Source organism: Macrobrachium nipponense, chromosome 44 (genome assembly GCF_015104395.2).
Source record: "Macrobrachium nipponense isolate FS-2020 chromosome 44, ASM1510439v2, whole genome shotgun sequence".
NCBI classification, from domain to species: Eukaryota; Metazoa; Arthropoda; class Malacostraca; order Decapoda; family Palaemonidae; genus Macrobrachium; species Macrobrachium nipponense.
Window position 1 is genome coordinate 36,992,177 of NC_087221.1, and position 27,102 is coordinate 37,019,278.

Consider the following 27,102-nt stretch of genomic DNA (forward strand, 5'->3'; position numbering starts at 1 on the left):
ATGAATATATATATGTATTATATACAAATATTATAGTATACATATATAAATTAAATATATATATATATATATATATTAGTATATATATATTATATATATATATAATCGATTATAATCGCTTTAGCACGTGATTCATTTATCACACATATCCACAGGTGAAAAATAAGAGACGGGGTGAGGGTCCTGACCGGTTTCGACTTTATTTCTAAGCCATTGACTAGGGAAATAAAGTCGAAACCGGTCAGGACCTACACCCCGTTTTATTTTTCATGTGGCATGTGATATATATATATATATATATATATATATATATATATATATATCAATATATTATATATATATTAAAGATATATATATATATATGAGAGAGAGAGAGAGAGAGAGAGAGAAGAGCCAGGCTCTAACGCCGCCAAAACAAGTCATTTCCATCGACCTTTCTTCAGTTGCCACTTGTACTTCGTCTCCAGTAATTCGTCGGTGGTGACCAAGGGGCCATAATGACCTCGAGGAATGTATAGTCGAGAAAAACACACAACCTGAGGAATTCATGTCTAATTAAGCCAGTCGGTACTTGCCCGCCCATTTCGGTCATGAAAATGACTACTGGGGGGGGGGGGGGGGGGGGGGGGATCTATTTGACTCGCTCGCACAAGACGCGGTTCGCATTCCACGTCAGTCATTAGACCCTGGATGCTTAAGACCCTGCCACAACTGAGAGTCTTAAGTTTTATTAATTGGTAATATTTTCTCTTTCTTTCCCTGCTATTGGGTGTCAGATTGGGTCAAGCTGATCATAATTCTCTCTCTCTCTCTCTCTCTCTCTCTCTCTCTCTCTCTCTCTCTCTCTCTCTGACAAATATGAACTACATATCTTATGATTTGATTGATTTCTTAACACTTAACATTCTCTCTCTCTCTCTCTCTCTCTCTCTCTCTCTGTTCGGACAAATATGAGCCAAGATCCTATGAATTTTAGGATTTCTTTCACACTTGGAATTATCCTGTAATTACCGCGCTATCCCTGGACTTCTGACTTCACTCTTGACGAGAAAAAAATAACGCTAATCGGTAAAACTATTCAGTATGAATAACCTCCCTGTCCCAGTTATGCTTTTCATACTTCTCATGCTCATTAGGCTATTTCCAGTTTGTTTAGTGTGTTTTAGTCGATTCTTTTTTCAAAATTACATGGATTAATTTTCCTATCCCAACTATTTCGTCGGCTTTTTATTCAGACAGTCTACATGAGTAACTGGAAAGGAAACAGCGCCTCGGTGGCGTGATCGTATGGTCTTGGCCTGCCACGTCGGTGGCCGCGAGTTCTCAATTCTCTGGCATTCCATTGAGGAGTTAGAGGTGTGTATTTCTGGTGATAGAAGTTCACTCTCGACGTGGTTCGGAAGACCCGCGAAGCCGTTGATCCCTTTGCTGAATAACCACCTTACAAACAAACAAACAAAGTAACAAACTGGAAAGGAGAGGATTGCATTTTCTGGCCTGAAAGACTTGCAGTTCAGATTTGCATTTTGGAGTTTATTAGCATCCTGTGTTTTTGACAGTCGTAACAATTATGAAGAAATGATCCGGAAGTTTCTTTTAAGACAATCTTTAAGTCGTCTTCTGTTATCCCGGAAGACTGACATTTTCTCATATATGGGTTTGGCTTGGCATTGGCTTCAAATAGAACCTGTTTATTATGGTCAGATGTCTGTGATATATATGTAAACATATATATATGTATATATATATATATATATATATATATATATATATATATATATATATATAGAGAGAGAGAGAGAGAGAGAGAGAGAGAGAGAGAGAGAGAGAGAGAGAGAGAGAGAGAGAGAGTAGCGTCCATGTCAGATAAAGGGCTACTTTAGTTCAAGGAGAAATGTACGAGAAAGTTGTTTGTTTCCTTTGGAACACCAGAGCAAACGAGAGAGAGAGAGAGAGAGAGAGAGAGAGAGAGAGAGAGAGAGAGAGAAGAGAGAATTTTACATAGGAAATATAAAAAAACCAAAGCATCCTTTTTTTTAATCCTACGTACGAGAGCATAAATTTCTTCGGGTAAGAGAGAGAGAGAGCAAAGCCCTCGTTTTTCCTGGAATAACATGTATTAGGGCAAGAATATTTTCGTGTCCTGAGGATCAGAGAGAGAGAGAGAGAGAGAGAGAGAGAGAGAGAGAGAGAGAGAGTCATGTTTTATCACCACGATCTGGAGAAAATCTTTCGAGTGGCGGACTTGAATGTGCTGAGCTTTGTGATAAGGTAGGGGGAAGGTGAGATGCCCAGGCCGGGAGAAGGGGTAGGGGGCGGGGGAGGAGGCCTTAAGACACGTTTTGCCTCGGGATGTAGTACATCAAGATAAAGGAGAAATTGTTAAAATTAAGAATTAAGTCGTCAGAGGTTGGATGGTTGTATATATAGTCCCGTTGCTGACTAAGGTACTACTCTGCGTTTAAGTTAAAATGTTAACATTTATCTTTTCTTCCATCGGTCTGTCTATAACCATTCTGTCTATCTAACCGTTTTTAAGCATTTATTAAGTTAACATGTTAACATTATCTTTTCTTCCATCGATCTGTCTCTCATCAGTCTTTCTATCTATCCGTTTTTAAGCATTTGTTTTCTTTTAAGATCTTCCACTGGCCTTTCATTCACCAATTACCTTCGTTCTCTCTTCCTCCTCCTCCTCCTCCTCCTCCTCACTACATTATCCCTCCAACTCCCTTCAATTAACCTTCCCCTTCTTATGCATATCTCTTCATCTCCTCTCTTCTTTATTTGCTTCTTACGACGCATTTCTTAAACCATTTTCCGTCTTCCCCTCATATCTACTTTCGTATCCCCTCGGAAAAAAGAAAATGAAAAAAAGGGGAGAAAGAGGTGAATCGGAGTATCAGAGAGAGAGGAAACTTCGGTGTAGGTGTATTGGTAAGAAGAAAATTAAAGGTGTAGGTGTATCAGGTCTGAAGCTCCTAGTGATCGTGGTGGAGAGAGAGAAAGAGAGAGAGAGAGAGAGAGAGAGAGAGGATTGAGCTGTATAAGACGGAAGGAAGATATAATTTCGAATTATGTCTTGACAGAATAGCGGAAGAGAGAGAGAGAGAGAGGAGAGAGAGAGAGAGAGAGAGAGATATGGTGGATGGTGGAAACAGTATAAAAGGCAATGTCTTATATGGTATAATTTATAGGACATCCAGTATATTTGGTTCTGTATATGATATTACCTCTTATGACTTACTTTATAGCAGATGCAGTATATTAGGTTATGTATGAGACATTGCCTTCTATGACTTACTGTATAGGACATGTAATATATTAGGTTATGTTTTGATGCATTTCTTTCTATAACATACTGTATAGGACATGCAATACTTGAGGTTCTGCATATGACATTACCTTCTATGCCTTTCTGTATAGGACATGCAATACATTAGGTTACGTTTGAGACATTACCTAATATGACTTACTGTATAGGACATGCAATACTTTAGGTTCTGCATATGACATTACCTTCCATGACTTACTGTATAGGACATGTAATATATGACGTACTGTATAGGACATGCAATATATTATGTTACGTTTGAGATATTACCTTATTTGACTTACTGTATAGAACATGCAATACTTTAGGTTCTGCATATGACATTACCTTCTATGACTTACTGTATAGGACATGCAATATATTAGGTTACGTTTGTAAAGGATAGTGCAATAAATTAATTACAGCATAGGGTAGAGTTATATGTAAATTATACAATGTGCATGGGCAGATTCAAAGGTAAATAGGCATAACAGGATAATGAGAGCGTAATTACAGATAGACGGGATTAAATTTGAGGAATTTAAAGAAATTTATTTATTTATTTATTTAATTATCGATTATCGAGAGGATGGAAGTAATGCCGTTCCTTAAGCCACGTCTAACAGTTATAATTCACTGTTCAGTTAGTATGGGAATATGATGAATCAAGAGCCTAATATATATGTATATATATATGTGTGTGTGTGTGTGTGTGTATGATATATAAATGTATAAGGTAAAATCAGCTTGAAGAATTACAGTGGGATACGAATGGCGTCCTTGTTCGTGGGCAGACGACGTTGAATGATGAAGATGTTTACGGAAGTAGAATCCAGAGAGAGAGAGAGAGAAGTTTTAATGCTGTCTGAACCGCTCAGGTATTTAGAAGTAAGTGCCGATTCCTTTGGGGTTTGGCGTCTAGCAAGTGCCTCTTTTTTCTTCTTCTTCTTTTTTTCTAATGTCCCATTTGTTTACGTTTATGTAACGCTCTGCCTTCCGGAGTGAAATAACTCCCTCGCCTTTAGCCGGATGACCAGGTTTTATTCTATATTTCTACGCTGCGCTGGAACACGGCGCTGGCCCGTCATGTCTACCCTACACTCCCGATCCCCTACCTAAGCCGCCCCACCCGGGACGGACAAATAGCTTTGCAGGAAGAGGGTGGATGTGTCATGTTTATTCTACCCTCCCGTTCCCTTATCTACCCCGCCCTCACTCGGCGGGGGGGGGGGGGGGGGGGGGAACCGGTTAGCAGGGGTGAGAGGTTTTGTCATGTCTCTGATATTATATTATAGGTTACTCTGGGTTAGTTAAAAACTTAAGGCTAATCTACCGTTGATGCTGCGTTATTACTATTATTCTTGGTGAAGAAATCCGCAATGGTGTAAGTGTAGATATATATTCACCATATTAGTGACTCATGATATTATTATTATTATTATTATTATTATTATTATTATTATTATTATTATTGCATCAAGTATAAAATGCAAAGTGATTAGCTTCAACTCACTTGATTTAATTGCTGTCAAGAAAGTCCTTTAGACCAAAAATAGTTTTGGCAGTTTCGGTAAATGCTGCTGGTTCAATTCTTAAATATTTATAGGCCTATTTCAGGGCCTCAGTTCAAAATTGTTTTACGATGGTATCGTCAAAATATCCCAAAATATGCTTTATTTTTTTCATTCAGAGATTGGAGAGTAAATTATTTTCTTTTATTACGCAGTGTTTCTGTTGTATGTGTTCTTAGTTATTTCCCATTGGAGCAGGGAATATACCGTAAAGGTAATATATGATCTTTAGCCTAATAAAAATGGAAATTTATTACGTTTTGAGCTTAGGAAAATGTATTCAGATGTACGTGAATGGAGCATTTTTAATTTTGGGCGCGGTCAAATGTATGCAAATGGACTTGTTTCTCTCTCTCTCTCTCTCTCTCTCTCTCTCTCTCTCTCTCTCTCTCTCTCCCCTAGAAGCAAAACTACTTGAAAAACACGTAAGGGAAAAAAATATTCCTTCTTCCGTTGACACAACGCAATCAGTGAAGCGTACCGCGTGTGGTCATGAATTATGCAAGTGAGGAAAAGAACCGGAGGAGAAGTGAGGAAAAGGACTTGAGGAGAGACGGGCCCTGCTTTTCCTTGCCTCCTCAGTCTCATTCATCCCGCAGGCTTAGAGTAGTAAGAGTACAGCTGACCCCGGATGACCCGTTGGGGGAGGGGGGGAGAAAACTGCGCAAACGGAAATCCGCGCTTCGGTTTTTATCTCACTTCGAAGCCTTGTTGCTGTAAGTTGCTGAAAAAGTTAAGCGTATCTTAGTCTAACCACACCACTGAGCTGATTAACAGCTCAACTAGGGCTGGCCCGAAGTATTATTAGATATTTTCACGCGGCTAGGAACCAATTGATATCACCTAGCAACGGGACCCCTACAGCTTATTGTGGGATCCGAGCCACATTATATCGAGAAGTGAATTTCTATCACCAGAAATAAATTCCTCCGAGCGGAAAATCGAACTTCGGACAGCCGGATTGGTAGCCGAGCGCGAAAACCACTTGTCCTACGAGGAACTTGTAAGTTCTCTGAATTTCTGGTGGTCCTTTCTGTTGAGAATCAGTCGCGCCGAATCGAAATAGCTCCCGTTGCAATATTCTCCTCCGAAGTGAAGCACGAAGCTCTTTTGAAAACTCTGCAGGTGCATCGTGACAGCGTCGTGAAGACCTTCAGAAGCCATACTTGACAGCATGTTATCTCCTCCCCTCCTCCACCTCCCCCCCTCCCGCTGTCCCTCTCACACCTCTCCTCGCCTCACTTTCCCACCCCCCTAACCCTTCTTTCCTTACCAGTCTTCGTGTACTGTTTTGTAGCCTTCCTTGTTTTACTTGAGTATTGAAGGTGTTTCCCTCTAAAACTTCTTAAACCATCCTGCGGCCTATTTCGAGTTTTTCTTCTCAAACAAGGACTCTGTCCAACGATTTAGCGTATGTCTGAATTTGCATTTATATACGTCTGTCTTGTCTTTCATGCAAAAAAAAAGAAAAAAAAATTTCGAGTTTTTCTTCTCATACGGAACCTTCTTCACCAATTTAGCGTTTAGTCTTTAATGCAAAAATAAATAAATAAATAAATAAATAAAATTAATAAATAAATAAATAAAAATAACAAAAATAAAATAAAACTTTCATGCAAAAAAACTTTCAAAGTTTTAGGCCTATAAGAAAACTAGGGGATAGCTTTTATTTTATTCCTTAAGCATAGGTTTAAGGTTCAAGAACGTTCTGTCTACTACACTTTCTTCCGTCACCTTTAACGATTTCTGGTGATTAGAAATCCTTTTCTCGATATAATGCGGTTCGGATCACACAAAAAGCTGTAAGTCCCGTTACTAGGTGACCGATTGGTTCCTAGACACGTAGAAATATCTAATAATCCTTCGGGCCAGCCCCAGGAGAGCTGTTAATCAGCTTAGCGGTCTGGTTAAACTAAGATATACTTAATTTTTTGCAACTCCCTCTTAAGTTCGTTGGTTTTTCGCAGTTTTTTGCCTCTGCCAAGAAGGGTACGTTCTGGGTTTGTTTGTGATTGTTTGTTTGACTTTTTGTTGGCTGTATTACTAAATAAAATTATGTTTGGATTTTTATGAAATTTTTGCGAGAAGGTGAGCTTTATAAAGAAGAATGGATGTAATTTATGAGGCTAAGGGACTTTCAGCTAAGTTGGTGTATTGCTCAGGCTTAATTTCATACCATCCCAGGCTTGGGAAAATGAAACCTTAGGCTCCAATACCGTAGAGTTTTGTCGCCGATCTGGGTGTAACTATTTCTAGTCCGGAAAAAATATGTCGTGTAATGGTCTGACGTCTGCAGAGTTATGCAGTGTTTGCGTGTTTAGTCATATACAATATTCTGAACAATTGTTCAAGTATATATATATATATATATTATTATATATATATATATATATATATACTATACATACATTCACATATATACACACACACACACACACACACACACACACACATATATATATATATATATATATATATATATATATATATATATATATATATATAGTCTTGACATATCTACTACACAGAAATTCATTCATTTTTCTTTTTCTTTTTGGGTGGGGGGGGTGGGGTGGGGTGTTGGGGTATGGGGGGAGGGGGTGACTTCCTCCTGTTACGGTGAAAAAAAAATATGTATGCGGATATTCGTAGTCGGATTCCAGTCACGTTGGCCCCAAAGCCTTTTCGGTGCCATAGTAAAAGTCATTGCATCCCCAACGTAACTGCAATTGACCTAAGGTGACCTTAAGTGACCTTACGTGTTGGTCGAAGTGATCTGGGCCCACTTGACCTGTTCTTGTAACGTTATCTCTTAGTCATGGTGCTTGCCTCATCACAAGCGAATGGGCCTGTTTCAATTCCGGGCTGCGGAATGATTAAAGTATGTTTTGGCAGGCCCCAGTTTGGTTCTTAATCCCTGACCAATTCATTACGTATCTGGCTGTTAGTCGACTGTTAAGGGTTGCAGCTTTAGGGGGGGACAGAAGCATGAAGCCGCTAACTTCATACCAAATGAAAATTTAAGAGGAACAGAAGAATAGTATTGCATTTTTTTCTTTTTGGAAGAGGTGGCACAAAACGATTTTAGCCCTCCGTAGTCATGCAACTGCTAAGTACATAATTCACTGTGTAGGTCGAAAGGACCTCCCAGTGGGTTTTAACAGGCCGTATGTGTCCGTCAGGCCCCGTTCTTGGCCAGGAGTCGAACCTAGGTCGTCTGTCTTGGTACATCAGTCGACTTAATGTAGATGTAATTGTAATTGATACCTTGTTTTAAGATTATGTCTGTAAAATTAAAGGTCCATAAAACACTGATAAAAATAGATGTTCGAAAGTAGCATCAGCAAAAAAGGAAAAAAGAAAAAAAAATAGTGTCAAGTTCTTCCCGATCTTCTTATGTTAAGTTCACTTAAGAGAGAACGAGAGAAGTCTTTTCATTCTCCTTGACTCTTCTCGAAATCTCCTCAACCTTTTCTCTCTCTCCCCCCTCACCCTCTCCATCCCCTCTCCCTCTCCCTCCTGTCCCTTTACCTCACCCCATGGCTCCAAATCCGATCACTCCTCCATTCTGCCGAAGCTCTTCTTACCACCTACACACATACTCTCTCTCTCTCTCTCTCTCTCTCTCTCTCTCTCTCTCTCTCTCTCTCTCTGTATATATACATAAATGCACATCCTTGCATCCATACTTTTGTTTTGCTTATTTAATCATACGGATTTCTAAAGGGCTGATATTTTTTTTTCCTGTCAGTCGCGCCCTCTCTCTCTCTCTCTCTCTCTCTCTCTCTCTCTCTCTCTCTCTCTCTCTCTCTCTCTCTCACATAATGATAGTACACCCACACACTGTGCTTTGTGGATTTAAATTTATGGTGATTTCATAATAATCATTCTCTCTCTCTCTCGCAAAAGAATCAGTGTTTTTCTCTTTCATAAAACATTTTGAAATGGTCGATCTCCTCTCTCTCTCTCTCTCTCTCTCTCTCCTCTCTCTCTCTCTCTCTCTCTCTCCTCTCAGATGATTCACCCACACATGCAGATATGTAAATATCTTTAAAGCTTTTTGTAGCAAGCACCAGAGGAGATCTTGGCAAGCAGGAGGGCAGGCGATGGGCCTCGTGAAAATGATGACTGCCATAAGAACAGGAGAGATATGAGATGTTGATATTGCACGGAGGGGTCCAGGTGGGATAATTAGGACCTTAAAGGGGACAGGTGTGAGGTTTTAGAATTAGAATGTCGTTTCTCTGTAGTTATATATACGCTTTATATATATATATATATATATATATATATATATATATATATATACATATATATATATATGTATATATGTATGTATGTATATATTTAAATATATTTGTTTGTGATACGTAATCAGGTTGCAAATATGTGTGACAATTAACTTACAATTAACTTGTTTTTACATGGTGCATTTTCCACCTGTGGTTTTGCTCTCACTCTCTCTCTCTCTCTCTCTCCTCTCTCTCTCTGCTCTCTCTCTCTCTTGTATACATACACAAATATATGATATGTATACTGTACATATATATATATATAATAATATATATATATATATATATATATATATATATTATATATAACAGTGTGTATGTATATATATGTATACATATATCTACAAATGTAAGCGCGTTTGCCGATGCACAGACGCACCTGCATACCCTTATACAGTGTATGTGGGGCATACATATCTTGTGCTATGTACCGCTTTTACCTTTGCAGCTGTCCTCTTTAAAAGAGAGAGAGAGAGAGAGAGAGAGAGAGAGAGAGAGAGAGAGAGAGAGAGAGTATAGCAAAGGGACATCATGAGAGTAGAGGGACTCGCCTAGAGAGAAAGACTAAGCAGGGGATGGTAGAAGGGAGGTGGAGGCGTTCTTTTTTTTCTTCTTCTTCGCCTTCTTCTTCTTCTTGTTCTCTTTCGGAAGGCATTGGAGTGGGGGGGTTTTCAGCAGCTGGAGGTCAGGGGTGGGGAGTAGTGGTGGAGGAGGAGGGAGGGGGGTCCCCACAGTAGAGGCCTGACCCTCGTGTTGTCAACACATGCTGGCGCCGGAACGGAACGGAACGGTAGTGTGCGCTTATGGCTGTGTCCGAGAGACACGAGCTAACCGTCTGTGCGTGTGTGTGTGTTTCTCTCTCTCTCTGTCGTCAAAAGAAAGTTTGTACGTGTGAGATGCGGAGTTCGTTCTCCGGTCGGTGCTTTCTTTCACGTTCTTTGGCTTTCTTTCCCCGTATGGAAGGAAGTTTTGCGAATCGCGAAGTGAAGTTTACGAAGGAAGTTTCGCGGTTGTGTTTGTGACGAAAAGCGAACTCGTATACGTTCCCCCACCCCCTACTGAAGGGAGACAGTTGCAGCCAGTTGCAAAGAAGAGAAGACTTGGGGAAATAATTTATTTTGGTTAATACCTGAAAATCAGAAGTGGATTTGGCGTCGCAGGGAACTGTTGGAATCCCTACTCCATTATTGCCCAGAATTAATTTTGGTGTAGTATACTTTTCGTACGTTTTGCTTTTTCAGAATTACCTTACTCATCAAGTGTTTTTTCTTTCTTTTTTGGGGGGCAAGGGGGGTGAGGTGTTAATGGACCATTATTGTTTTTTGAGGATTTGAGAACGTGAGTTTAATTGCAAGCCATTTATTTTTTTACTCTCTCTCTCTCTCTCTCTCTCTCTCTCTCTCTCTCTCTCTCTCTCTCTCTCTCTCTCTCTGTTATTTGAAAGCCCAGTCTATATTTAGTTGAAGTCTCTCCACTACTGGAAGTTGGGTCAATGGAAGTGTCCGCAGAGGTGCCACAGGCAATGCTAATGAAATGGAAATTGAAGGGTTGGAAAGGGGAAATGAAGGGTGTGATGAAAGCAGGGGAGAAGATAGAGAGAGAGAGAGAGAGAGAGAGAGAGAGAGAGAGAGAGAGAGAGAGAGAGAGTATAATGGTTACGGTGGTCAGGGTGGTGTTTTACTGTAATTTATCAAGTGAGCAGTTATTTTGGGGTAGCATATTTTATACATATAATATATATATATATATATACATATATATATATATATATAGATATATATATATATATATATATATATATAGGGAGAAAGAGAGAGAGAGAGAGATTTTCATGAAGTTATAAAGCTATTTGTACCATCAGATGAATATGACTTCAGTCACACACGCCTACGCTCCTTGAGAAGGAGGAGGAGAGGAGGAGCGAGGAGGAGGGAGAGGAGGAGGAGGAGGAGGAAGGAGGAAGGAATCAAAGTGCAGCAAAAGAGAAGATTAGAAATAGGGGAGTTCAATAGACTTTAACGAATTGCTTATGTAATAGTGGGTGACTTTTATCATTGCCATCATATCACCTGGAGTGAAGCCACAGGTGAGGGGAAACAGAGGCTAGTGGGGGAGACGAGTCACCCGTCACTTGACTGGGGGTAACGACATTTACATTACTTGCAAGGATTCTCTCTCTCTCTCTCTCTCCTCTCTCTCTCTCTCTGCTCTTCTTTCTTATACTTCTAGGTTTTTTTTTTTAAGTAAGTACCTTGCTCCGTACATAAATGCATGCGTCTCTCTCTCTCTCTCTCTCTCTCTCTCTCTCTCTCTCTCTCTCTCTCTCTCAGTTCACATCCCTTCAGCAATGAAAACGATTCTGTAAGAGCAAGTCCATTAGGCACCTTCATAAAAAGAAAGAAAGGTGTCGCTTAATTAATTGCCAATGATAACACCGGCTTTTAGCTGGTGTGAAAGATGGAAGACACCCTCGCTAAGCGCTTGGAACAATGATCGTCGATATATTTGTGTGTGTGTGTGTGTGTGTGTGTGTATCTGGAAGAACTGGGCAGCAGAGTCGAGCGTTACTGAGCAAATGGAATGCACGTTGAATTCTGCAAAGGATTCGTTACCCTAAAAGTGCCGAGATTCGTGAGCTAAAACGAACGAAATCGTGGGATAAATTACCTCATTTCTTTCGCAATTCAAAGGTTTCTCATTACTGCAAATGAAAGTGTTTGGCAAGTAAATAGATTACGAACTCTCTCTCTCTCTCTCTCTCTCTCTCTCTCTCTCTCTCTCTCTCTCTCTCTCTCTCCCCTTTTGTTGCGCATCGCTACCTTGATATATAAGTTACACGTATCAGAGCGCCTCTGTAGCGTGATCGGTATGGTCCAGACCTGCCACTTCGGTGGTCGCGAGTTCGATTCTCGGGGATTCCATTGAGGTGTGAGAGATGTGTATTTCTGGTGATAGAAGTTCACTCTCGACGTGGTTCGGAAGTCACGTAAAGCCGTTGGACCCGTTGCTGAATGACTACTGGTTCCGTGCAAACGTAAAAACACTATACAAACAAACTAACAAACGCACGTATCAGAATTATGCAGACTCATGCTGCTCGGGTGACCTACACCTTATCTATCTAATTTTATTTATCTTTGGGAAAGCTAGAAGTGCATCTTTGCCGGTAATGTCACTGAAGTCCTGATTTCTTCTCCTCTGTCCGCTGGTTGGAATCCACGAGAGGACGAAATTATGATCAACTAAAAAATTCCCCTTTCGGTTTAACTTGTATGAATATATATTGATTCCGAGATGGAGCGAATTGTATATTAAAGGAAATTTGTAGCTTCATGCGTGTATATGAATCACCACGATGATATGATAAAAATTTGTATATATACTGTATATATATATATATATATATATATATCATATAATATATATATATATATATGTGTGTGTGGTGTGTGTGTGTGTGTGTGTGTGTGTGTTTACGTGTGTGTTTACACGGGGACCCCGATGTATAGCGCCGAAAAACGCTGGTCCTCCTTTCGAAAGCGCCGTTGTTCCGATTTTGGCTGAAACGGAGCGATTGTGGCACTCTGTTTAATCCTCCTGAGCTTCTGTTTACCTAAGTAGTGGAATGTTTACTTGGCAATTAAGGCGACTTTGCTCGGGTTACATCCAGAGTAGACAGCGACGGGGGCGAGGATGGGTTGGTCACAATCCCTTCTTTTTACGACCCATCTTACCTGCTTCGCTGCTATAGTGGTTAGTGTCGTGCGTGCCACTCAGATGACGCGGGTTCGCGTCTCCCCCAGAGCGATGCAAATTCACTGGGTCTGCATTGTGATCAGTTACTGCTTGCGGTGTTAGGGTCTGCGGTGGGAGGATGAAACCAACATTTTTTGGAAGCTTGAATTTCTAGTTAGTGACCCCTTTCGTGTGCTTGGTCCATATGAGTAGGTTTCAATATAATAATAATAATAATAATAATAATAATAATAATAATAATAATAATAATAATAATAATAATATGCTACTTATTTGAATCATTGCCGCTGAAATTGCCTCAGTTCGGAAAGATAATTAACGGGGATAAATGGTAGAAAAAGAAATAAGACTTAATTGTAATGTAATTGATCTTGCCAATCAATCAATCATACCAGCCAGTCGCTTCAGCGAACTGCATTTGACTGGTTGAGAGCTCTTTGGAATTCAAGTCTATTGATTTTCAAGATGAGCGGACGTCACAGCATCAGAGGTCATCGGAGCTTGGAGAAATAAGGAGATTAGGGGGGATTGGCATCTACAAAACAGGCGTCGCAGCATCAAAGGTCATCGGGGCCACGAAGGAAATAAGATGATGTTGTGCTTGCTGTGTATACGAATCAGGCGTCGCAAATCCAAAGGTCAAAACTGAGCCTGAATTATATGAGATACAAGTAGGCACACGGATCAGGCGACGCATCTTCAAAAGGTCATCTGTGCTTGAAGTAAATAAAGAGATGTTATGATTACCGGTGTATACGAATCCGGCGTCTCAACTCTAAAGGTTAACTGAGCCTGACGCATTTAAAGAGATACAAGGATTGCAGTACATGGATCGGGCGTCACAAGTCCTCAGGTCGTAGAACACTAAAAATTAATTTTATGTATTTGACGTAATAACGAGATAAAGGATTTTCCTTACGCGAGTGAGGTCTTATAAATGAAGATATCGTAATGATTTGCCATATGCTATACTAGAGTAAGTAATATTCCGAGTGCGTGGTATGATGACAAACATTTGACAATGAGATGATGATTTTAAAAAGGTGTAATAAGAGCTTTACGAATCTTACCAGATAGTTTCATTTCGAAAGTGCAATAATAATAATTTAGAAGGATTTAGACTATTTTCATATGTAGTATTTTAATGCCGTTTGGATTTGAGAATTTAAACTATTGATACGTGGTATTTTTATGCACAAATTGTAAGTGAGCAAAGACAACTCTAAACATATAGTGAAGAATTCGACGAATAAAATCTTTAAAAAATATCGCCGTGATTAATGTAAAATAAACAAAAGCATAGTGCCTGTGGTCTTGGAATATCTGCTCTCTCTCTCTCTCTCTCTCTCTCTCTCTCTCTCTCTCTCTCTCTCTGCTCTCTCTCTCTCTCTCTCTCATTATTAAGAATTATTTGCCTCTCTCTTTCTCTCTCTCATTATTAAGAATTGTTTGCCTCTCTCTCTCTCTCTCTCTCTCTCTCTCTCTCTCTCTCTCATTCTCTCTCTCTCTCTCCTTCGGCTGAAAATTCGCTACACCGACCTGGACGGAAAAAAAAAAATTTAATAACTTGCTACAAGCTGGTCGTGAATGTTAATGCCGGGAGATTTGCCCGAATTCAGCGCAGCTTTTTAGATGGAAAATAGTTATTTATGGTTAGTTATTTACGGTAGTTGTACAAGCTTGATAGTTGAGCCGGCCGGGGCTTAAATGACAATGAGGTGCAATTAATGTTATTCGGCCTGATAGCCTTGTTATTATTATCACTGACCTGTCTACCGTGGGTCAGGATAGACGTTGTGTTTATTTTGAGTTATACTTTAAATTCTAAGTGAGAGAGAGAGAGAGAGAGAGAGAGAGAGAGAGAGAGGCAAATAGTTTTTGATAAGAGAGAGAAATAATTCTAAGAGAGAGAGAGAGAGAGAGAGAGATTAGAGAGAGGCAAATAGTTTTGTAATGAGAGAGAGGCAAATATTTCTTGAATGAGAGAGAGAGCGAGGGATTAGCCTTACAACCTTACCTACACTTGTGGGTTGCCCCAGGTCCCTCAGGTGGCACCTCTAATGTCTACCAGAGAGTTGCTAGTACATCTTCCGGTATATTTTGCATCTTCCAATCTTGGATGGTCTGGGATGCAGTTTAGATATTTGTCGAGCTTATTCTTAACACATCTACGCTCACTCCTGATATTCCTCAGATGAGCTGGCAACGCATTGAATAGACGCTGCATTATCGATGCTGGTGCGTAGTGGATTAATGTCCTGTGTGCTTTCCTTATTTTTCCTGGTATATTTTGGGCACTATTAATCTACCTCTGCTTGCTCTTTCTGATATTTTTAGTTCCATGATATTTTCTGCTATTCCTTCTATCTGTTTCCATGCCTGAATTAATCATGTAGCGTTCTTCTCCTTTCTAGACTATATAATTTTAAAGAATTGTAGTCTTTCCCAGTAGTCTAGGTCCTTAACTTCTTCTATTCTAGCTGTAAAGGACCTTTGTACACTCTCTATTTGTGCAATATCCTTTTGATAGTGTGGGTACCATATCATATTGCAATATTCAAGTGGACTACGAACATATGTTTTATAAAGCATAATCATGTGTTCAGCTTTTCTTGTTTTGAAGTGCCGTAACAACATTCCCATTTTTGCTTTACATTTTGCCAACAGAGTTGCTATTTGATCATTGCATAACATGTTCCTATTCATCATCACACCAAGGTCTTCAACTGCTTCCTTATTTGTGATGGTCCTCATTATTGGTCCCTTATATGCATATAGCTTTCTTTCTCTGTCTCCATAATTTATTGATTCAAATTTATCAGAGTTAAATACCATCCTATTTACCTCTGCCCAATCATATACTTTGTTAAGGTCTCTTTGTAGAGCGTTTCCTATCTTCATCACAAGTAAGTTTCTCTACTTATTCTTGTGTCATCTGCGAAACTACTCACTACCGAATCCTTACATTATTGTCTATGTCTTCAATCATAATAACAAACAGTATTGCAGCTAACACCGTACCTTGCGGCACACCGGATATTACCTTGATTCATCCGATTTCTCGTCGTTTGCAATAACTATCTGTTTTCTGTTGTGTAAAAATTCTTTTAACCATCTTCCTACTTTATCCACGATATTGTGTTTTCATAATTTTCTTCGCTAATATATATGGTCTACTTTATCAAAAGCTTTTGCAAAGTCTAATAAACCACATCTGTTTCATTTCCGCTTTTCATATTTTTGAATATGTTCTCACGGTGGACTAACAAGTTGGGTTTGTGTACTTTTTCCGGGTACGAAACCATGTTGTCCTTTATTAAACAAATTATTTTTTATTAAATGTTTCATAATATTTTTCTTCATTACCTTTCCATACACTTTCATTATATGTGATGTTAGACGCACAGGCCATATAATTACTTGCCTCTAGTCTGATCCACTTTTGAAAGTAGGGGTAATATATGCTAATTTATCTCATCATAAATCTTGCCTGTATCTACACTTTGTCTTAATAATATTGCAAGTGGCTTTTGCGATAGAATGAACTACTTTCTTTAACAAAATAGCAGGAATTCCATCAGGCCCTGCAGCAGCTCCATTTTTTAATTTCATTAATAGCCTGCACAATATCAGCTTCATTAATATCTATGTCAGCTAAATATTCACTATTTTCATCCCTTACTTCTATATCATTATCTTCATTATCTATTCTAGGGGTGAATTCTCTCTTATATCGTTTCTGCCAGTATGTTGCAAATTTCCTTTTTTCATTCGTCTCCCTTCAATTCTCAGAGGGCCTATTTCTATTCTTCTTTTATTCATCTCTTCGCATATGAGTATAATAGTTTGGGGTTTTGCTTGATATTTAATAGGGTTTTTTCTTCCAAGTTCCCGTTTTTCATTTTCTTTTGATTGTATAATCCTTTTGTTTTTTCTGCCATTTTTCTATCTTACTTTTTAGTTCTATAACTTTCATGCATTTTTTCTTTTTGCAAGACCTTTTTTCCACTTTCTGATTTTCTGGAACAAGATTCTTCTGTCTCTTGGTATGCATGAATGATGTTTACTTTTCTTCTTCGGTATATATTTTCCACTATTTTCTCCAATATTTTATATAATATCTCCGTATTTACCCTTATGTCATCACTTACGAAAATGTTATCCCAATCTTTGTTTAATTCTTCATTAATTTCTGACCATTTTATATTTTTACTGTAGAAGTTGTATTTTCCATATCCTTCCCACTTTTTCATTTCTTGCTTATCTCTATTTTCACTTGCTTTGGAATGAACTGTTAATTCTATGACATTATGGTCTGAAATATTCGCATTATAAACTATTATTTCTTTAACATAATTCATCTCGTTCACAAATACTAGGTCTAAAGTATTTTCCTTTCTTGTTGGCAGGTGATTTATTTGTTGAAGAATGTTGTATTCTAGTAGCATATCTAATAGCTTTTCAAATTGCCTCTTATCTTCTGCACTACTATTACTCTCTTTTTTATATGTATAAGTACAACCACAATCTCCTATTCGTTCTTTCCATTCTACGAAAGGAAAGTTGAAGTCACCAGATAGGAGAATAGTCCAGTCCTTGTGATTTCTACATATATCATCCATTTTTCAATTATTAAGTCAAACTCTTTAGTATTAGGAGGTCTATATACTACTATGTTCATCAATTTTTCAGATTCAAATTCTACCGCTATTAGTTCACATTCTGAGTTACTATATTTCTCATATATTTTTCCTTGTTTTTGTCTTTCCCATATATTGCGGTTCCCCCTTGATTCCTATTTTTTCTATCTGATCTAATAAGTTTGGAACCCTTTTATTTGATCATCATTCCCAGTCTCTTGGGAATACCAGGTTTCACTTATATTCATTATATCTATTTTCTTTTCATTTTGGGTTAGTTCTTCTCAGTACTCTATTTTTCTTTTTGAGTTACTCGTAACTAAACCCTGCGCATTCATTCACTATGATGGTTTGCGTGTTTTCTCCTTCATTTAATACTGATAGTAATAAGGATTTTCCCATGTCTCTTTCCTGTTCTGGTATGTTGTTCTTTTTTTCATTTCCAGAAATTCTGACATTAAAAAATCCAACTTTTCCATAATATTTGATCTTCCTTCATCATAATTATTCATTTTGTGTCTGAATCTGCGAATTTTCCTCCGTTTCTGCAATATCCTCTTGCATAATAAATACAGTTATTATCTCTTGAGTAGAATTTCGGAGCTGATGCTTTGAAATTCTTTTTTGCTGACACCTCTGCATATCTCTTGGTGGTTTGCTTTTCTCTTTTTTACCTGATATTCTTGATTTCTCTCTTTATTGTTTCTTTCTTATTTTTTGGATTTTATTACTTGGTTGGTTATTTTATTGATTATGATTCATGCTACAGGGTGCATATATTTGCATTTTTGTCGAACTTACATCCTTTTCCTTCTTTTAGGTTTTTACATATTTTTGGATGCAGATCTCTGCAATCAATCCCCATATCCATCTAAGTATGCACATTTACCATATATTTTCAATAGTTTTGACATATCTTAGGAGGTTTGTAGTAAACATCTTTCTCCCAATCTGCATTCCCTCTTTCAAAAGGTTGCAGATTTTGTCTTTTCTTGTCTATTTTTTTTCCTCTTTCCCCGTCATTGTATAGATCTGGGTAGAGCCTCCTTCGGGATTTGCTTTTCTGTTGTCATATCGTAATTTATTTCTTCGTAGGTATGCTGCTTTATTGCCTCATATGTAGTATCAATGAGTATCTCTGATCCATACTTTTTTATCTTGTTCTTTGTTTTGCTTATTTTTTTCTGTCATTTCCATTTTTGTTTACTTCTCTTCCGTTTTCCTCTTCTTCTTTTTCTTCTTCTTCTGCCTCTTCCTCTTCTTCTTCATCCTCAACTATTTGTACATTCATCTTGATTAATAACATTGTTTCTATCCATGATAGACATGTTGAACAAAATTTCTTGGTGATCTTTTCTCAAAATCTTGTATTACCTCAAGCACACTGTGGATGGGTCGGAATGTTGCATGCAGCACATTTTCTGATTAGGGTTTTGTGGATTGACTATGCTATACCAAACCTTACACAGTTTTGCATGCTTTTTGGCATTCTTTTTCCTAATGCATCAATTAGTATACACAAGATTCACCTTATTCATTTTCTTTGTCGGAATATGTTGTTTTATGTATATTTTCTTTATGAGTCTCTTTGACCACTTGGATTTTATTTGGAACTTCTTCAATTATTTTCAAGATGTTTTCATTAGATTTGTTCCAGTTTGAAGGATTATATCCTTCTAATATATCTTATGAAAAAAAAAATTGCTTTGTATCTTTTTGGTTAGGACTGTTGCTGATTTCATAGATGAGAAATGCCAGTTCCCTTCTGCTACCTCATCGTATTGCGAATTCTGCTAGGACACGCCAAATTACGCCACTTTCCCGCAGTTGGAACTTACTGCCATCTTGTTCTGATTTATAGTATTACACTTGATAAAAACCTAACTTAGAAGACGCTTTATCCTACTATTTTCACACTAAATCCTATCACCGATAGTTCACGAACACTTCTAGATATTTCTCAAATTCCTAGTCGTATGTTAAACTTGTGATATCTGTTGATTATTGTGACTTCACGCGGGTACGTCCTCACCAAGCAAGATGGCTACTACGAGAGAGAGAGAGAGAGAGAGAGGGCACAAATAGTTTTTGATAATGAGAGAGAGACAAATAATTCCTTGATAAAAGAGAGAGAGAGAGAGAGAGAGAGAGAAAGAGAGAGAGAGAGAGAGAGAGAGAGGGCAAATAGTTTTTGATAATGAGAGAGAGGGCAAATATTTCTTGATAATGAGAGAGAGAGAGAGAGAGAGAGAGAGAGAGAGAGAGAGAGAGAGAGAGAGAGCCTTACAGACCTTACCTTACATTCTTGTTCGCGTTTGCCCCAGGTCCCTCAGTGTGAGGCACCTCTAATCCCTAACCAGGAGAGTTTGCTAGGACATCTTCCGGTATAATTTTTGCATCTTCCAATCTTGGATGGTCTGGGATGCAGTTTAGATATTTGTCGATTATTTTCTTTAAACCACATCTACGCTCACGTCCTGATATATTCCTCAGATGAGCTGGCAACGCATTGAATAGACGCTGCATTATCGATGCTGGTGCGTAGTGGTTAATGTCCTGTGTGCTTTCCTTATTTTTCCTGGTATAGTTTTTTGGGCACTATTAATCTACCTCTGCTTGCTCTTTCTGATATTTTTAGTTCCATGATATTTTCTGCTATTCCTTCTATCTGTTCCATGCCTGAATTATCATGTAGCGTTCTCTCTCCTTTTCTGACTATATAATTTTAAGAATTGTAGTCTTTCCCAGTAGTCTAGTCCTTAACTTCTTCTATTCTAGCTGTAAAGGACCTTTGTACACTCTCTATTTGTGCAATATCCTTTTGATAGTGTGTGGGTACCAATATCATATTGCAATATTCAAGTGGACGACGAACATAGTTTTATAAAGCATAATCATGTGTTCAGCTTTTCTTGTTTTTGAAGTGCCGTAACAAACATTCCCATTTTTGCTTTACATTTTGCCAACAGAGTTGCTATTTGATCATTGCATAACATGTTCCTTATTCATCATCACACCAAGGTCTTTAACTGCTTCCTTATTTGTGATGGTCTCATTATTAGGTCCCTTAATATGCATATAGCTTTCTTCTCTGTCTCCATAATTTTATTTGATTCAAATTTATCAGAGTTAAATACCATCCTATTTACCTCTGCCCAATCATATACTTTTGTTAAGGTCTCTTTGTAGAGCGTTCCTATCTTCATCACAAGTAATAATTTTCTCTACATATTCTTGTGTCATCTGCGAAACTACTCACTACCGAATCCTTCACATTATTGTCTATGTCTTCAATCATAATAACAAAACAGTATTGCAGCTACACCGTACCTTGCGGCCAACACGGGGGGGGGATATTACCTTGACTTCATCCCCGATTTCTCGTCGTTTGCAATAACTATCTGTTTTCCTGTTGTGTAAAAATTCTTTTAAACCATCTTCCCTACTTTATCCACGATATGTTTCTAATTTTCTTCGCTAATATATTATGGTCTAACTTTATCAAAAGCTTTTGCAAAAGTCTAAATAAACCACATCTGTTTCATTTCCGCTTTTCATATTTTTGAAATATGTTCTCACGGTGGGACTAACAATTGGGTTTGTGTACTTTTTCCGGGTACGAAACCATGTTGTCTTTTATTAAACAAATTATTTTTTTATTAAATGTTTCATAATATTTTTCTTCATTACCCTTCCATAAACACCCTTTCATAATATGTGATGTTAGACTCACAGGCCTATAATTACTTGCCTCTAGTCTTGATCCACTTTTTGAAAGTAGGGGTAATATATGCTAATTTTATGCTCATCATAAATCTTGCCTGTAGCTACACTTTGTCTTAATAATATTCAAGTGGCTTTGCGATAGAATGAACTACTTTCTTTAACAAATAGCAGGAATTTCCATCAGGTCGCCCTGCAGCAGCTCCATTTTTAATTTCATTAATAGCCTGCACCAATATCAGCCTTCATTAATATCTATGGGTCAGCTAAATATTCACTATTTTCATCCCTTACTTCTATATCATTATTCTTCATTATCTATTCTAGGGGTGAATTCTCTCTTATATCGTTCTGCCAGTATGTTGCAAATTTCCTTTTTTTCATTCGTTAATCTCCCTTCAATTCTCAGAGGCCTATTTCTATTCTTCTTTTATTCATCTTCTTCGCATATGGAGTATAATAGCTTGGGGTTTTGCTTGATATTTAATAGGGTTTTTTTCTTCCAAGTCCCCGTTTTTCATTTTCCTTTTGATTGTATAATCTTTTTGTTCTGCATTTTCTATCTTACTTTTAGTTCTATAACTTCCATGCATTTTTTTTCTTTTGCAAGACCTTTTTTCCACTTTTCTGATTTTCTGGAACAAATTCTTTTCTGTCTCTTGTATGCATGAATGATGTTTACTTTTTCTTCTCGGTATATATTTTTCCACTATTATCTCCAAATATTTTAATATAATATCTCCGTATTTACACCTTATGTCTCACTTACGAAAATGTTTATCCCAATCTTTGTTTAATTCTTCATTAATTTCTGACCATTTTATATTTTTACTGTAGAAGGTTGTATTTTTCCATATCCTTCCCACTTTTTCATTTCTTGCTTATCTCTATTTTCACTTGCTTTGGAATGAACTGTTAATTTTCTATGACATTATGTCTGAAATACTCGCATTATAAACTATTATTTCTTAACATAATTCATCCTCGTTCACAAAATACTAGGTCTAAAGTATTTTCCTTTCTTGTTTGCAGGTGATTTATTTGTTTGAATGTTGTATTCTAGTAGCATATCTAATAGCTTTTCAAATGCCTCTTATCTTCTGCACTACTATTACTCTCTTTTTTTATATGTATAAGTACAACCACAATCTCCTATTCGTTCTTTCCATTCTACGAAAGGAAAGTTGAAGTCACCAGATAGGAGAATAGTTCCAGTCCTGTGATTTCTACATATATCATCATTTTTCAATTATTAAGTCAAACTCTTTAGTATTAGGAGGTCTATATATTACTATGTTCATCAATTTTTTTCAGATTTCAATTCTACCGCTATTAGTTCACATTCTGATTTACTATATTTTCTCATATATTTTTTTCCCTTGTTTTTTTGTTTTCAATATATTGCGGTTCCCCCTTGATTCCTATTTTTTCTATCTGATCTATAAAGTTTGGAACCCTTTTATTTGATCATCATTCCCAGTCTCTTGGGAATACCAGTTTTCACTTAATATTTCATTATATCTATTTTCTTTTCATTTTTGGGTTAGTTCTTCTAAGTACTCTTTTATTTTTCTTTTTTGAGTTACTCGTACTAAACCCCTGCGCATTTCATCACTATGATGGTTGCGTGTTTTCCTCCTTCATTTAATACTGGTAGTAATAAGGATTTCCCATGTCTCTTTCCTTCTGGTATGTTGTTCTTTTTTTCATTTCCAGAAAAATTCTACATTAAAAAAAATCCAACTTTTTTTCCATAATATTTTGATCTTCTTCATCATAATTCATTTTTTGTGTCTGATCTGCAATTTTCTTTTCCATTTCCTTTTGCAAATTCCTCTTGCATAATAAATACAGTTATTATCTCTTGAGTAGAATTTCGGAGCTGATGTTCTTTGAAATTTTTGCTGACACCTCTGCATATCTCATTGGTGGTTTGGCTTTCTTCTTTTACCTGATATTCTTGATTTCTCTCTCTTTTATTTGTTTCTTTCTTATTTTGGATTTATTACTTGGTTGGTTATTTATTTGATTATGATTCATGGCTACAGGGTGTATATATTTGCATGTTTTTTGCTTTTTTTTTCGAACTTACATCCTTTCCTTCTTTTAGTTTTTACATATTTTTGGATGCAGATCTCTGCAATCATCCCCATATCCATCTAAGTATTGCACATTTACCATATATTTCATAGTTTTTTGAACATATCTTAGTATGTTTTTGTAGTAACATCTTTCTCCAAATCTGCAATTCCCTCTTTTCAAAAGGTTGCAGATTTTGTCTTTCTTGTCTATTTTTTCCTCTTTCCGTCATTGTAATAGATCTGGGTAGAGCCTCTTCGGGATTTGCTTTTCTGTTGTCATATCGTAATTTATTTCTTCGTAGGTATGCTGCTTTATTGCCTCATATGTTATATCAATGAGTATCTCTTTGCATCCATACTTTTATCTTGTTCTTTGTTTTCCTTATTTTTTTCTTGTCATTTCATTTTTGTTTACTTCTCTTCCGTTTTCCTCTTCTCTTTTTCTTCTTCTTCTTCTCTTCCTCTTCTTCTTCATCCTCAACTATTTGTACATTCAATCTTGATTTAATAACATTGTCTATCCATGATAGACATGTTGAACAAAAAATTCTTGTATCTTTTCTCAAATCTTGTATTACCTCAGCACACTGTGGATGGGTCGGAATGTTGCATGCAGCACATTTTCTGATTAGGTTTTGTGGATTGACTATGCTATACCAAACCTTACACAGTTTGCATGCTTTTGGCATTCTTTTTCCTAATGCATCAATTAGGATATTCACAAGATTCACCTTATTCATTTCTTTGTCGGAATATGTTGGTTTATGTATATTTTCTTTATGAGTCTCTTGACCACTTGGATTTTATTTGGAACTTCTTCAATTATTTTCAAGATGTTTTCATTAGATTTGTTCCAGTTTGAAGGATTATATCCTTCACTAATATATCTATGAATGCTTTTGTATCTTTTTGGTTAGGACTGTTGCTGATTTCATAGATGAGAAATGCCAGTTCCCTTCCTGCTACCTCATCGTATTGCGAATCTGCTAGACACGCCAAATTACGCCACCTCTTCCCGCAGTTGGAACTTACTGCCATCTTGTTCTGATTTATAGTATTACACTTGATACACTAACTTAGAAGACGCTTTATCCTACTATATCACACTAATCTTATCACCGATAGTTTCACGAACACTTCTAGATATTTCTCAAATTCTAGTCGTATGTTAAACTTGTGATATCTGTTGATTAATCTGACTTCACGCGGGTACGACTCACCAAGCAAGATGGCTCTACGGGAGAGAGAGAGAGAGAGAGAGAGAGAGAGAGTCTTGATAATGAGAGAGAGAGCCTAGGCAAACAAATTCTGGAGAGAGAGAGAGAGAGAGAGATGAGAGAGAGAGAGAGAGAGAGAGAGAGAGAGAGAGTCAGGCAGGCAGGCAGGTAGGCAGAAAATGATAATTAGTGTTGAACATGAGCCTCGGTCATTTTGGGATCAGCATTTTGTGGGCATAACAAACAATATCGAGTCATTATGCCAAATGTGAACTGAATTTTCTAATTCCCTTTTAACCCAGTTACACTACAATATGCCTCCCGGCGCCGTTGACCTTTGATGTTGCGTCGCCAGGTGGGCAAATTAGTGATATATGTTATGTTGATTAAATATATGTCTGTTCAAATTTATTTCTGTGTCTGCTTCATTCTTCGTTCTTTCTTTTTTTTGTGTGTTTTTCTGCTTCTTTCTTCGTCCTTTCCTTTTTCTTTCTATTTTTTGCTCTCCTGCCCAACCGCCCCCGCGCCCCCCCCCCCCCCCCCCCCTTCAATAAGAAGTTGCCCATTTGGAATAATAATAATAATAATAATAACTTAATAATAATAATACAATAATAATAATAATAATAATAATAATAATACCAATCACAGAAACTCATAATCACATGATTCATAAAATGGAAAAGTAAATCCACAATATTATGTTTGATTTTGTCATTTAAAATACAAGGCAGAGTATTTTGAATAACAAAATCAAACAGACATATTACTGTATATTTACTTTTCCTGTAATAATAATAATATAATAATAATATATATAATTATATTAATAATAATCTATACTAATAATAATAATAAAATAATAATAAATAAAAATTTTTATTATTATTATTATTTTTATTATTTTTATTATTAATAATATCCAATACTAATAATAACAAATAAAAATAAAAATATTATTATTATTATTATTATTATTATTATTATTATTATTATTATTATTTATTATTATTATATTATTATTATTATTTTTATTATAATAATGTATGGGGAGAAAACATAGAAATCATAGCCTTTTGCATTGACAGAATGTAATTGTTCTCAGTATGTCAGTAATAGACCATAGTAGTAATTATGACAACGAGGCTTAGAGAGCGCCGCGTAACGTAAGCAGAAAAACAGCTGACGGGGCAACAAATGATGACAGGTCGAACACAGAAGTCCCTGCAGTGTTCGTCTAACAGGATCAAATGCACAGAATCCCTCTTGACCTCGCCTTTCGGGAACTTCCTTTGATCCTCCTATCAATGAACGTTTTAGCGAAAGGGTCCTTAATAAAAGCGGGCGATATTTCGGCTACTTTTACATCGAATAGGCTTTGCTGATCCGGCTTGTTTGCATCTGGTGAGAAGAAGTCGGTTGGAAATTTGCGCGCGCTTTTTTTTTTTTTTTTATAGCGCCAGCGCGGTCGGTCGGATGCTGCAGCAGCGTCGCTTTGTGAGAAATATTTTTCCTATCAACTTCCCCTTTAAGAGGTCTCATTTTCTCCTCGCAAACTGTTTCATTCTCCTTTCTCATAAAAGTTGGCGCGAGAGAGAGAGAGAGATCGTCTGTCATGATGGCCCCCGCCCTCCACCCCCCGAAAATAAGAAGAAGAAATAGAAAGTTTTCGATGTGGACGGTATGATAATGAAACACAATTCTCCCTCGCTGCAAAGTTAGTCAGTGGAGTCTCTTTCTTTTTCAGAAGTTGTGAGTTCCTATTTTTTTTTTCTTTTTTGAGAGAGAGAGAGAGAGAGAGAGAGAGAGAGAGAGAGAGAGAGAGAGAGAGAGAATGCTTAAGGGTTTGCAAAACCGCAAATAGTGTGTCTTTATGAGCTAGATAGACGGGGTGCTTGTTCTAAGGTAATGTCCAGTAATGCTTTTTGTAAACAAAGTGACAGATCGCCTGCTTTGGGTTTATGCTCTCTCTCTCTCTCTCTCTCTCTCTCTCTCTCTCTCTCTCTCTCTCTCTCTCTCTCTCTCTCTCTGTAGCTGAGAGACAGCCGTTGTTATTCACCGAATCGAAATGTCATTAATTTTAGATCAGAGGCTTTTACCGTGAAACCAAAAGGTCATGGACTTTGTGTAGATTTCACACGGGTCTGTTCTCTTCTGTTCTGTGTTGTGTGTGGTGTCGACGAGCGGGGAAAAAATAGGCGTTACTCATCAAATGGCTCTTTTGAAAGGAAGGTGCTTCCCTATTCAGTGTGCTGGCGAGTTCCATTGCTGCCTTATTTGCGTCGGCATACGCCGGGTAAAATAGTCTGTGTACGGTCGGGGGGACTCTTGGACTCTTAGTTATTGTTCAGGGACGGATTCGCATGAGTGGTCTCTTCTATTCCGGAATGGGAGTGTTTGTTGACGGCAGCAACGTTCTGGAGTGAGGTCATCGCCAGATTGTTCTGAAATGGAAAGAGGCATTGTGGGAAATTCTGAAAAACGGAAATATAACCTAGTCTGTGAAAAA

At 37.4% G+C, this 27,102-nt stretch overlaps 1 protein-coding gene across 5 annotated transcripts in view; it reads left to right on the top strand.

Moving 5' to 3' along the window:
- LOC135204191 (solute carrier family 12 member 6-like) overlaps positions 1 to 27,102 on the top strand; it is a 1,011,876-nt gene that overhangs the window by 799,428 nt on the left and 185,346 nt on the right. For 2 of the 5 annotated variants that reach the window (XM_064234262.1, XM_064234263.1), the window contains exon 1: positions 9,978 to 10,061. The exons of 2 other annotated variants lie outside the window; for them this stretch is intronic. The gene's annotated coding sequence lies outside the window, so the exon portion shown is untranslated. Of the gene's footprint in view, positions 1 to 9,977; positions 10,062 to 27,102 lie in introns of those variants that run through there. One more of the 5 variants, XM_064234264.1, reaches the window with a different exon arrangement.